The sequence below is a fragment of the Arachis hypogaea genome, chromosome 4, assembly GCF_003086295.3.
Source record: "Arachis hypogaea cultivar Tifrunner chromosome 4, arahy.Tifrunner.gnm2.J5K5, whole genome shotgun sequence".
Classification (NCBI taxonomy): Eukaryota; Viridiplantae; Streptophyta; class Magnoliopsida; order Fabales; family Fabaceae; genus Arachis; species Arachis hypogaea.
Window position 1 is genome coordinate 8,402,183 of NC_092039.1, and position 9,652 is coordinate 8,411,834.

The following is a 9,652-nucleotide window of genomic DNA, read 5'->3' on the forward strand; positions in this document are numbered from 1 at the left end:
ACTCAAGATCAAACAATTCATAAGACCGACAACAATTTCACAACTCCATAATTTAATATCAGTCAATCTTCAGTACAGCTCTCATTCATTACATATTCAACATTTTCGCACTTTTCAAACATAAATTATCACTTCATCGTCTTCCTTCACTACCAAGTTACTCCCCTCTTTAGGTTTAACCCTTTACCTATGGTTAGGAACAAAATTTGGGACTTTAGAACTTAGCTATAGAGGTTTAGAAGGTAGAAAACATGTTTTAAATCACAAAATACAACTTTTCCAAAATAGGGCTGTCATGCGCATGCATTGATGTAATTTTTGAAAAATTTGCATATGCGAGCACCTCCACGTACGCGGCTTTTCCAACTAGAGGGGGAGGCTTGCGTACGCACCCATATCTCTGCGTACGCATAATTTCAAAATTTTCAAACTCCCGTACGCGTACACCCCATGTGTATGCGAATGTGTTGAAACAGAGAGAATTCTCGTGTACGCATGCATGTGTCCGCGTATGCATGCCCTAAATTTTTCAAAAAACCTGCTAAGTCTGCAGAATCAGAAATCAACTTTGCACACCAAACTTCAAATGTGCATAACCTTTTTGCTAAAAATAATTTTTAATCTATTCTTCGAACGGTATAAACTTCACGGACTCAATTTTTATTTGAAATAAGTTTGATAAAATTTGAGGGTTCGAAAGCCAAGTTATGACTCACCGAAGTTAGTCAAAAATTTTGTTTTTATCAAAATCACCAAACCTCTATTTTTACCAAAGCCTCAATTCAAACCAAGGTTTCACACCCCAAATACAATAGTAAATATGTTTAAAACAATTACATATCCATTCCATCTCTTCCACAATATACAAATCTCAATTTTATTCGTTTTATTCCAAACAATCCACAATCAACACAACACAATTCATGTATATATCAACATCACAACTCATAATCATCATCCTCATCTATCATCATCACAAGCTCATAACAAATTCAACATTTTTACCAAAAACCACTAAATCTTAACAAGTTCACATAATTCAACCTAAGTTACGGTCAACTAGCCTACATTTTCACATTACATTATATATTATCTACGAGAAACTAAAACAATACCTTAGCCAATTCCTCCCTAATGCTCGGACACCTCAAAATTCCTCCATTCCACAAGCTTCAAAACTCTAATTTCTCACCAATCACTAACTCCGCTTCCAATGTTCAATCCCAAGCCTCCAATACAATCAATTTGATCCCAACATATACAATTTAATATAATACCAAACAATATCACTCAAAATCAACATAGGATTCATAATTATCAATGATTCACAAGAGTTAGTGGTTTCTTACCTTACCAACGGTCATTTGGGACAAGATCCGGCAAGTTCTCAAAGCTAATTAAATCCTAAAACACCAAAATCACATAATCTCTCAAAATCAAAATCCAACACTTTATTTGGTGGATTTTGTAGAACTCGACACAGTGATCGCGTGGCCACAAATGATGCGGCAATCGAAACTCCGAATTGAAAGAGATTAAAGATTGAAATCAAGCGTGGGTAAGAGTTCTTGTTTTTCCCCTTTCCCCAAAGTTTCAGCATGATTCCCTTATGTTTGAAAGAGGGAAGATGAGTTGTTGGTTTTATATATTGATCCTATCTTGTGTCAATTTCTTTCAAATTAATGTTTAAAATTTTATTTTAATTATTTCTACTATTCTAAATTATTAAATTTAATTTTTTTATTTTTAAAATTATAATTAATTTATTAATTAAGTATTTATTAATTTTTAAAATTTTACACCATTCCTATTAAAAATCATTCAGAAGGATTTTCATATTAAATTAGTTCTATGCTATGTGTGTAACCGTTGGAACGACTTCCACAAGAGCCATCAATTTAGTTGGAGCGCTGTGGCACATGGCAAAAGATTACTAGATGTAGATACACTTGGATGCGACACATATAAATAATGCATGCATTGTCCAGACCAGAGTTCAGACATATGATCGAGGGTGTTAAAAATGAGTATTCTTTTTAGTGTTAACGCTCGTAGATAATTTCTAAAGAATTTGGATTCTTGTTGCCTTTGGGCTAAAGATTCAAATTCTTTGATCAAATTGCTCTCAACAAACCCTTTGTATTTCCGTAACAAAGCTTCCGAATCAAAGCGAGTAGATTACAAAAATTGACAAATTACACTAAGTAGACCGTACGTCTAGGTATAATAGATTCAAATAATATAAATTTCCTGGCCAAAGAAAAAAAAACATAAATTTTAAAAAAGAAAATTGATAATAATTCAACAACATTAAAAATTAAATTAACATGAACCTCGTCCAAGATTTAGATAATAATAAATTTGATATTGTAATGTATGTTTGATTTGTATTTGTATTTTTTATTTTTGAATATTTTTTATATTTTATAATTTATAAAAAAAGAAAAAAATACAGAAAACAAAAATAGAAAAATAATTTTATTGTTTTTTAAATAAAATTTTAAAATAAAAATAAAAAATAAAAATACAAACTAAATGCACCTTTATATTTAAAAAAATATAACATTAAATATTTCTATAAATATAATTTAATTTTTTGTGCTAAATGGACAGAGATTAAATATCATTTAAACAAATAGAGGAGTGATTTAAATGAATTTTATTAAAACTAAGGATAATGCAGTGTAATTACTAATTTTTTCTTTGAGTAATGAATAACAAACACAAGTAAAAGATCAATATGTGCTTATTTTTTAAAAACTTACCTGAATTGCAAATTGGTCTTAAATCCAAGGAGACATGATATTGGTAAACCAAAGAGATAAAAAATTAAAAGAAGTGAACATATAAATTAAAGAAACAATAAAAAGCAAGTTGAGTAGAACAGATCAAAGAAAACGTGAACAATAGAACTCATTCGAAAAAAAATTAATAATGTTAGCAAATAATAACAACAACAATTCCCATGGCACACCAGCAACAACGATAACACCTCTCTTATTAGGTAATAGAGAAGGAGGAGGAGTTGTACAACAACAACATGAAAGATTGGTGGAATGAGGCAAAGCATCAACTATTGTTTTCACTGCCCATGATTCTTACGAACTTGTTCTTGGTTTCTTTAATGTTTGCTGGCCAACTTGGTAAACTTCAGTTTGCTGGTTCTGCTCTTGCTAACTCATGGTTCAGTGCCACTGGTGTTTCTGGCTCTCATGTTAACCATACAACTCTTTCTTATTTTATTTGTTTGAAAACTTACCTAGAGTAACAAGATTCATTTTAAATACACAGCTAAAATTATTAGTAACACACTTTGTTGAATGTGGCATTAAACTCTAATTTTATTTCCCTTGTTCTTATCTTAGGTTAGATTAAGTGGGGCACTAGAAATACTATGTGGGCAAGGATTTGGTGCAAAAGAATACTAAATGCTGGGAATTTATCTCCACTCTTCATGCATAGTATCCCTTATTTTTTCTATCATTGTATTCATAATTTGATTCTACACACAACACATCTTAATTAGTACCAGTTCACCAATCCCAAAACAGCACAAAAAAAAAAAAACAACAGCACTTTACTTAAAGTTCTTTTTTCCAAGCTTGTTTGCATATTGTTTCTTGCAAAACATTCTTAGATTTTTCTAAAAACAATCTGTTGTGACACTATTGGCTATTTTCTCAGCTATTCCATTGCTAATCCACATTGGCATTGCATATGCATTGGTTAAGAAGACAGGTTTGGGTTTTGTTGGTGCACCTATTTCAGCTTCTATTTCACTATGGATAACTATTGTTTTGTTGGCTTTGTATGTTTTGTATGAAAAGAAGTTCAAGTTGACATGGAAAGGATTTCTATGGATATTTTCATGTCAACTTAAACTTCTTTCTATACAAAACATACAAAGCCAACAAAACAATAGTTATCCATAGTGAAATAGAAGCTGAAATAGGTGCACCAACAAAACCCAAACCTGTCTTCTTAACCAATCATATGCAATACCAATGTGGATAACAATGGGATAGCTGAGAAAATAGCTAATGGTGTCACAATAGATTGTATTTGGAGAAATCTAAGAAAGTTTTGCAAGAATCCATATGCAAACAAGCCTGGAAAAAAGAACTTTAATTTAAGTAAAGTGTTGTTGTTTTTACTGTTTTGGGATTGGTGAAGTAGTACTATCAAATTATGGATATGATAATAGAGAAAACAAGGGATATGATGCATGAAGATTGGAGATAAATTTTCTAACACTTAGTATTTTTTTTGCACCATGCGTTGCCCACATAGTATTTGTGGTGCCCCACTTAATCCAACCTAAGATAAGAATAGGGGAAATATTGAAATAATATTAGAGTTTAATGCCACATTTAACATAGAGTGTGTTACTAATAATTTTAGCTGTTAATTAAAGATGAATGTTGCTCTTTTAGGTAAGTTTTCAAACAAATTAACTAAACCAGATAAGATAAGAAAGAATTGTATAGTTAACACGAGAGCTAGAGACACCAGTGGTACTGAACCATGAGTTAGCAAGAGCGGAACCAGCAAGGTGAAGTTTACCAAGGTGGCCAATAAGCATTACGAAAACCAAAGTGATTAAGTAATAGAAGAAGTTCATAAGAATCATGGGCAGTGAAAACAATAGTTGATGCTTTGCCTCATTCCACCAATCTTCATGTTGTTGTTGTTGTGCATCTCCTCCTCCTTCTCTATTACCTATAGAGGTGTTATCATTGTTGCTGCAGTGCCATGGCCCATGGGAACTGTTGTTGTTATTACTTGCTAACATTATTATTTTTTTCCAATGAGTTCTATTGGTCACGTTTCGTTTGATATGTTCTACTCCACTTGCTTTTTATTTTCTCTTTAATTTATATGTTCACTTTTTTTTAACTTTTTATCTCTTCTATTTACCAATATCATGTCTCCTTGGATTTAAGACCAATTTACAATTCAAGATAAATTTTTAAAAAATAAACATATATTAGTCTTTTACTTATATTTATTATTCATTACTTAAAACGAAAATTAGTAATTACACTGCATTATCCTTAATTTTAGTAAAATTCATTTAAATCACTTCTCTATTTATAAAAGTGTTTAATGTTATATTTTTTAAATATAAAAGGGTATTTGGTTTGTATTTTTATTTTCTATTTTTATTTTTGATATTTTTATTTTAAAATTTTATAAAAAAAAGAAAAACAATAAAATTATTTTTCTATTTTTATCATCTGTATATTTTTTTTATAAAATTTTAAAATATAAAAAATATTTAAAAATAAAAAATATAAATACAAATCAAACCTAATTTACGATATTAAATTTATTGTTATCTAAATCTTGGAGGAGATTGATGGTAATTTAATTTTTAATGCTACTGAATCATTATCAATTTTCTTTTTTAAAACTTATGTTGTTGCTTTGTCAGAAAATTTATGTTGTTTAAATCTATTATACCTAGGCGGTTTGCTCAACGTAATTGGTCAATCTTAGTAATCCACACAACTGACTTTGATTCGGAAGCATTGTTAAACAAATACAAAAGATTTGTTGAGAGCAATTTGATCAAAGAATTCGGATCTTTAACTCAAAGATAACAAGAATACAAGTTCGTTAGAAATCATTTGCGAGCGTTGACGCTAAAAGAATACGCATCTTCAACACCCTCGATCAGTGTCTAAACTCTGGTCTGGATACGCGCTACCTACATACGCCGCATCCACGTGTATCTACATCTCGTAATCTTTTGCCATGTAACAGCGCTCCAACTGGATCGATGGCTTTTGTGGGAGTCGTTCCAACGGTTGCACACTAGCATGGAACTAATTCGTTGTGGAGATCTTTCTGAACGATTTTCGATAAAAATGTTATAAAATCCTGAAAATTAATAAGTACTTAATTAATAAATTAATTATAATTTAAAAAATAAAAAATTAAATTTAATAATTTAAAATAGAAAAAATAATTAAAATATAAATTTTAACATTAATTTAAAAAAAAATAGACACAAGACCGGACCAACATATAAAACCAACAACTCAACCTTCTCTCGATCAAACATAAGGGAATCATGGTGAAACTTTGGGAAAAGGGGAAAACAAGAACCTTACCCACTCTTGATTTCAATTTTTAATATATTTCAATTTAGAATTTCGATCGTCGTACCGTTTGTTTCAATTCAGATTTTTAATATACAAAACCCACTAAATAAAGTGGTAAATACCATATTATTTCTTATTCAGCCTTCCTCCTTGTAATTTCGAAAATTTGGATTTTGATTTTGAAAGATTATGTGATTTTGGTGTTTTAGGATTTAATTAGCTTTGAAAACTTGCCGGATTTATCCAAAATGACCATTTTTTAAGGTAAGAAACCACTAACTCTTGTGAATCATTGATAATTATGGACCCTATGTTGATTTTGAGTGATATTGTTTGGTATTATATTAAATTATATATGTTGGGATCAAATTGATTGTATTGGAGGCTTGGGATTGAACATTGGGAGCTGAGTTAGTGATTGGGGAGAAATTAGAGTTTTGGGATGAAGAAATTTTGAGGTGTCCGAGCATTAGGGAAGAATTGATCAAGGTATGGTTTTAGTTTCTCATAAATAATAGATAATGTAATGTGAAAATGTAGGCTAGTTGACCGTAACTTAGATTGAATTACGTAAACTTGTTAAGATTTAGTAGTTTTTGGTAAAAATGTTGAATTTGTTATGAGCTTGTGATGATGATAAATGAGGATGATGATTATGAGTTGTGATGTTGATATATGCATGAATTGTGTTGTGTTGGTTGTGGATTGTATGGAATGAAACAGATAAAATTGAGATTTGGTATATTGTGGAAGAGATGGAATGGATATGTAATTGTTTTGAACATATTTACTATTGTATTTGGAGTGTTAAACCTTGGTTTGAATTGAGGTTTTGGTAAAAATAGAGTTTTAGTGATTTTGATAAAAACAAAATGTTTGACTAGTTTCGGTGAGTCATAATTTGGCTTTCGAACCCTCAAATTTTATCAAGCTTGTTTCAAATGAAAATTGAGTCCGTGAAGTTTATACCATTCGAACAATAGATTAAAAATTATCTTTAGCAAAAAAATTTTGCGCATTTGAAGTTTGGTGTGCAAAGTTGATTTCTGGTTCTGCAAACTTAGCAGCTTTTCTAAAAAATGTAGGGCATGCGTACGCGAACACATGCATGCATACGTGAGAATTCTCTCTGTTTCAAGACATTCACATACGCATGGGGTGGACGCATACACGAATTTGGAAAATTTCGAAATCATGTGTACGCAGAGATGTGGGCGCGTACGCGAGCCTCCCCTCTAGTTGGAGAACCGAGGTACGTGGGAGGTGCTCGCGTATGCAAGTTTGTCAATTATTAAATTGTATAGAATTTTTATTATTTTCAATTATTAAAGTTTTAAATCTCTAATAGGAAAATACTCAACTATTTAAAATTTTTTATAAATTTTAATAGATTTTAAACTCGAAGTATCATAAAATTTAATTTAATTATTTTCTAAGAAAATAATTTTTTTAAAATAAAATTATCAAATATAATAAAATGTAATTCAATATCTAATTAAAAAAAAACCCGGGTTGTTATAATAACATCATCCACTTTCTTTCTTTTCTTCTATACGAACTCTATCAAATCTGTTCGAATGCTACTTGAAATAATCCAAATTGCACATTACTCAAAGTAGCATTCATATTTGCTCAAAAATACGTCTTGATTAAATTTAACAAATTCGAATGCAAATTTATTAGGAAAAAATAGAAAAAATGCTCACGCATAATGCCCGCAGATGATGGGGATCGAGGTGGTGTACCACTCACCAGGTGAGGATCGTAGTACTGTACCGCTCACTAGTTTTTAAGAGGACGATGTTCGGGTTAGCTATTGGACATGTCGGATTGACTTTATAATTGACGATGAGACTCATCAGTTATAAAATAGACATACATTATATGCATTTGCATGCTTTGTTGAATTTGTATTTATTTTAGTTTGCCTAATTGCTTAACTCTCTTTAACTAAATTAATTGACAATTAATTAGAGAAAAATTATTTATGATATAAAAATGTTTGGCAATTAAGTTATTGAAATATTAATATTACTTTTTTGTGACTTTGCTTGATCATTTAGTTTAAACAATCTTCGAAGTTAAACATTTTTTAGGTCAACAGATTCATTCTATACTCCAACTTAAAATAAATTGTATTATTTGCATCAATAGTTACTTTTTTATTTTTTTTAAAATATTATATAATTTTTTTATTAGAATATCCTTGTCATTAATATTTGAATGACTGAAATATATTTTTGATTAATTTTACAAAAAAAATTATAATACACTTTTAAATTTTCTAAAAAACATTTTATAATTAATTTATTTTAAAAAAGTTATAAAAATATCCTTTTAGTTAATTTTTAATATAATAAAATAATATTTTAAATCTAATTCTGTTTAATTATATTATAAATAATAAAAAATATGATTTAAAAAAAACTGAAATACCTTTTTTGTTTCTAAGTGCAAAGTGCCCTTGTAAGAATTTATTTTAAAATGACTAATTAAATTACATCTGAAAAGACTAATTCTAAAATAATCTTTTAGGATTAACACTGTTTACTTTTATAAATAAAATTTAAATTTAATTTTGAAAAGGTCAATATACCCTTTACATTATTTTTAAAAAGACTAGTTAAAATATCCGTTTTAAGATTAAAGATCCTTAATTGTATTAGAAAGTAAATATTGAAGTCTAATTGTTAAAAAAACTAAAAGAACTAAAAGTTTTTTTTTGTACTTTACTAATACGCGCTGTTTAGGTTTTTCACGTGAGAAGTACATATTTCTTCAACTTATTCTATTAGGATTTTTTCTAAAATAAAATTTTTGTGCCGTCTAAGTCAATGTGATTTTGTCAATTCCTTTTTTTAGTCCTTTTTTTATTCCCTTTTTTATTCCTTTTCTTTAATTTGCTATGAGAGTTCTTTCATGATATTGTCGCGGTTTGGAAAGATCTGACAATTCATAACCTTAAATGGATGCGTTAATCCCACTCTTTTAATATTGTGTTTCTATGTGAAACAAAAAACTAATTTCGTCTGGTAAAAAGTAAATTGAGATCTTGTCATTTTATGGATTGGAGGATTGTTAGTCCGACAGGTACAGCTGGTGAATTGGCTTTAGCATAGAAGGAGGGCATAACGGTTAATATTCTTGCTGAAAAGGAGTTTTTCATAGCTACCAAAGTAACTGATCATGTTTCGAATTATTCTTAGGAGCTGATTGGGGTACATTTAAATATCTTGGATGGGATTCGGTCTACCCAATACACAGAACTTTTTTCTTTTGTACATTTAAATAGTTGGTGGATTGGCTTTAGCATGGAAAGAGGGCATAACGGTTAAGATTCTTGCTGAAAAGGAGTTTTCATAGCTACCAAAGTAATTGATCATGCTTTGAATTGGTCTTGGGGGCTGATTGGAGTACATTTAAATAGCTTGGATGGGATTCAGTCTACCCAATACACATAACTTTTCTCTTTTGTATAATGTTTCTTTGAAAAAGTTGTAATTATGGATAATTTTAATATAAAGTGAGTCTCGATGAGAAGGAGA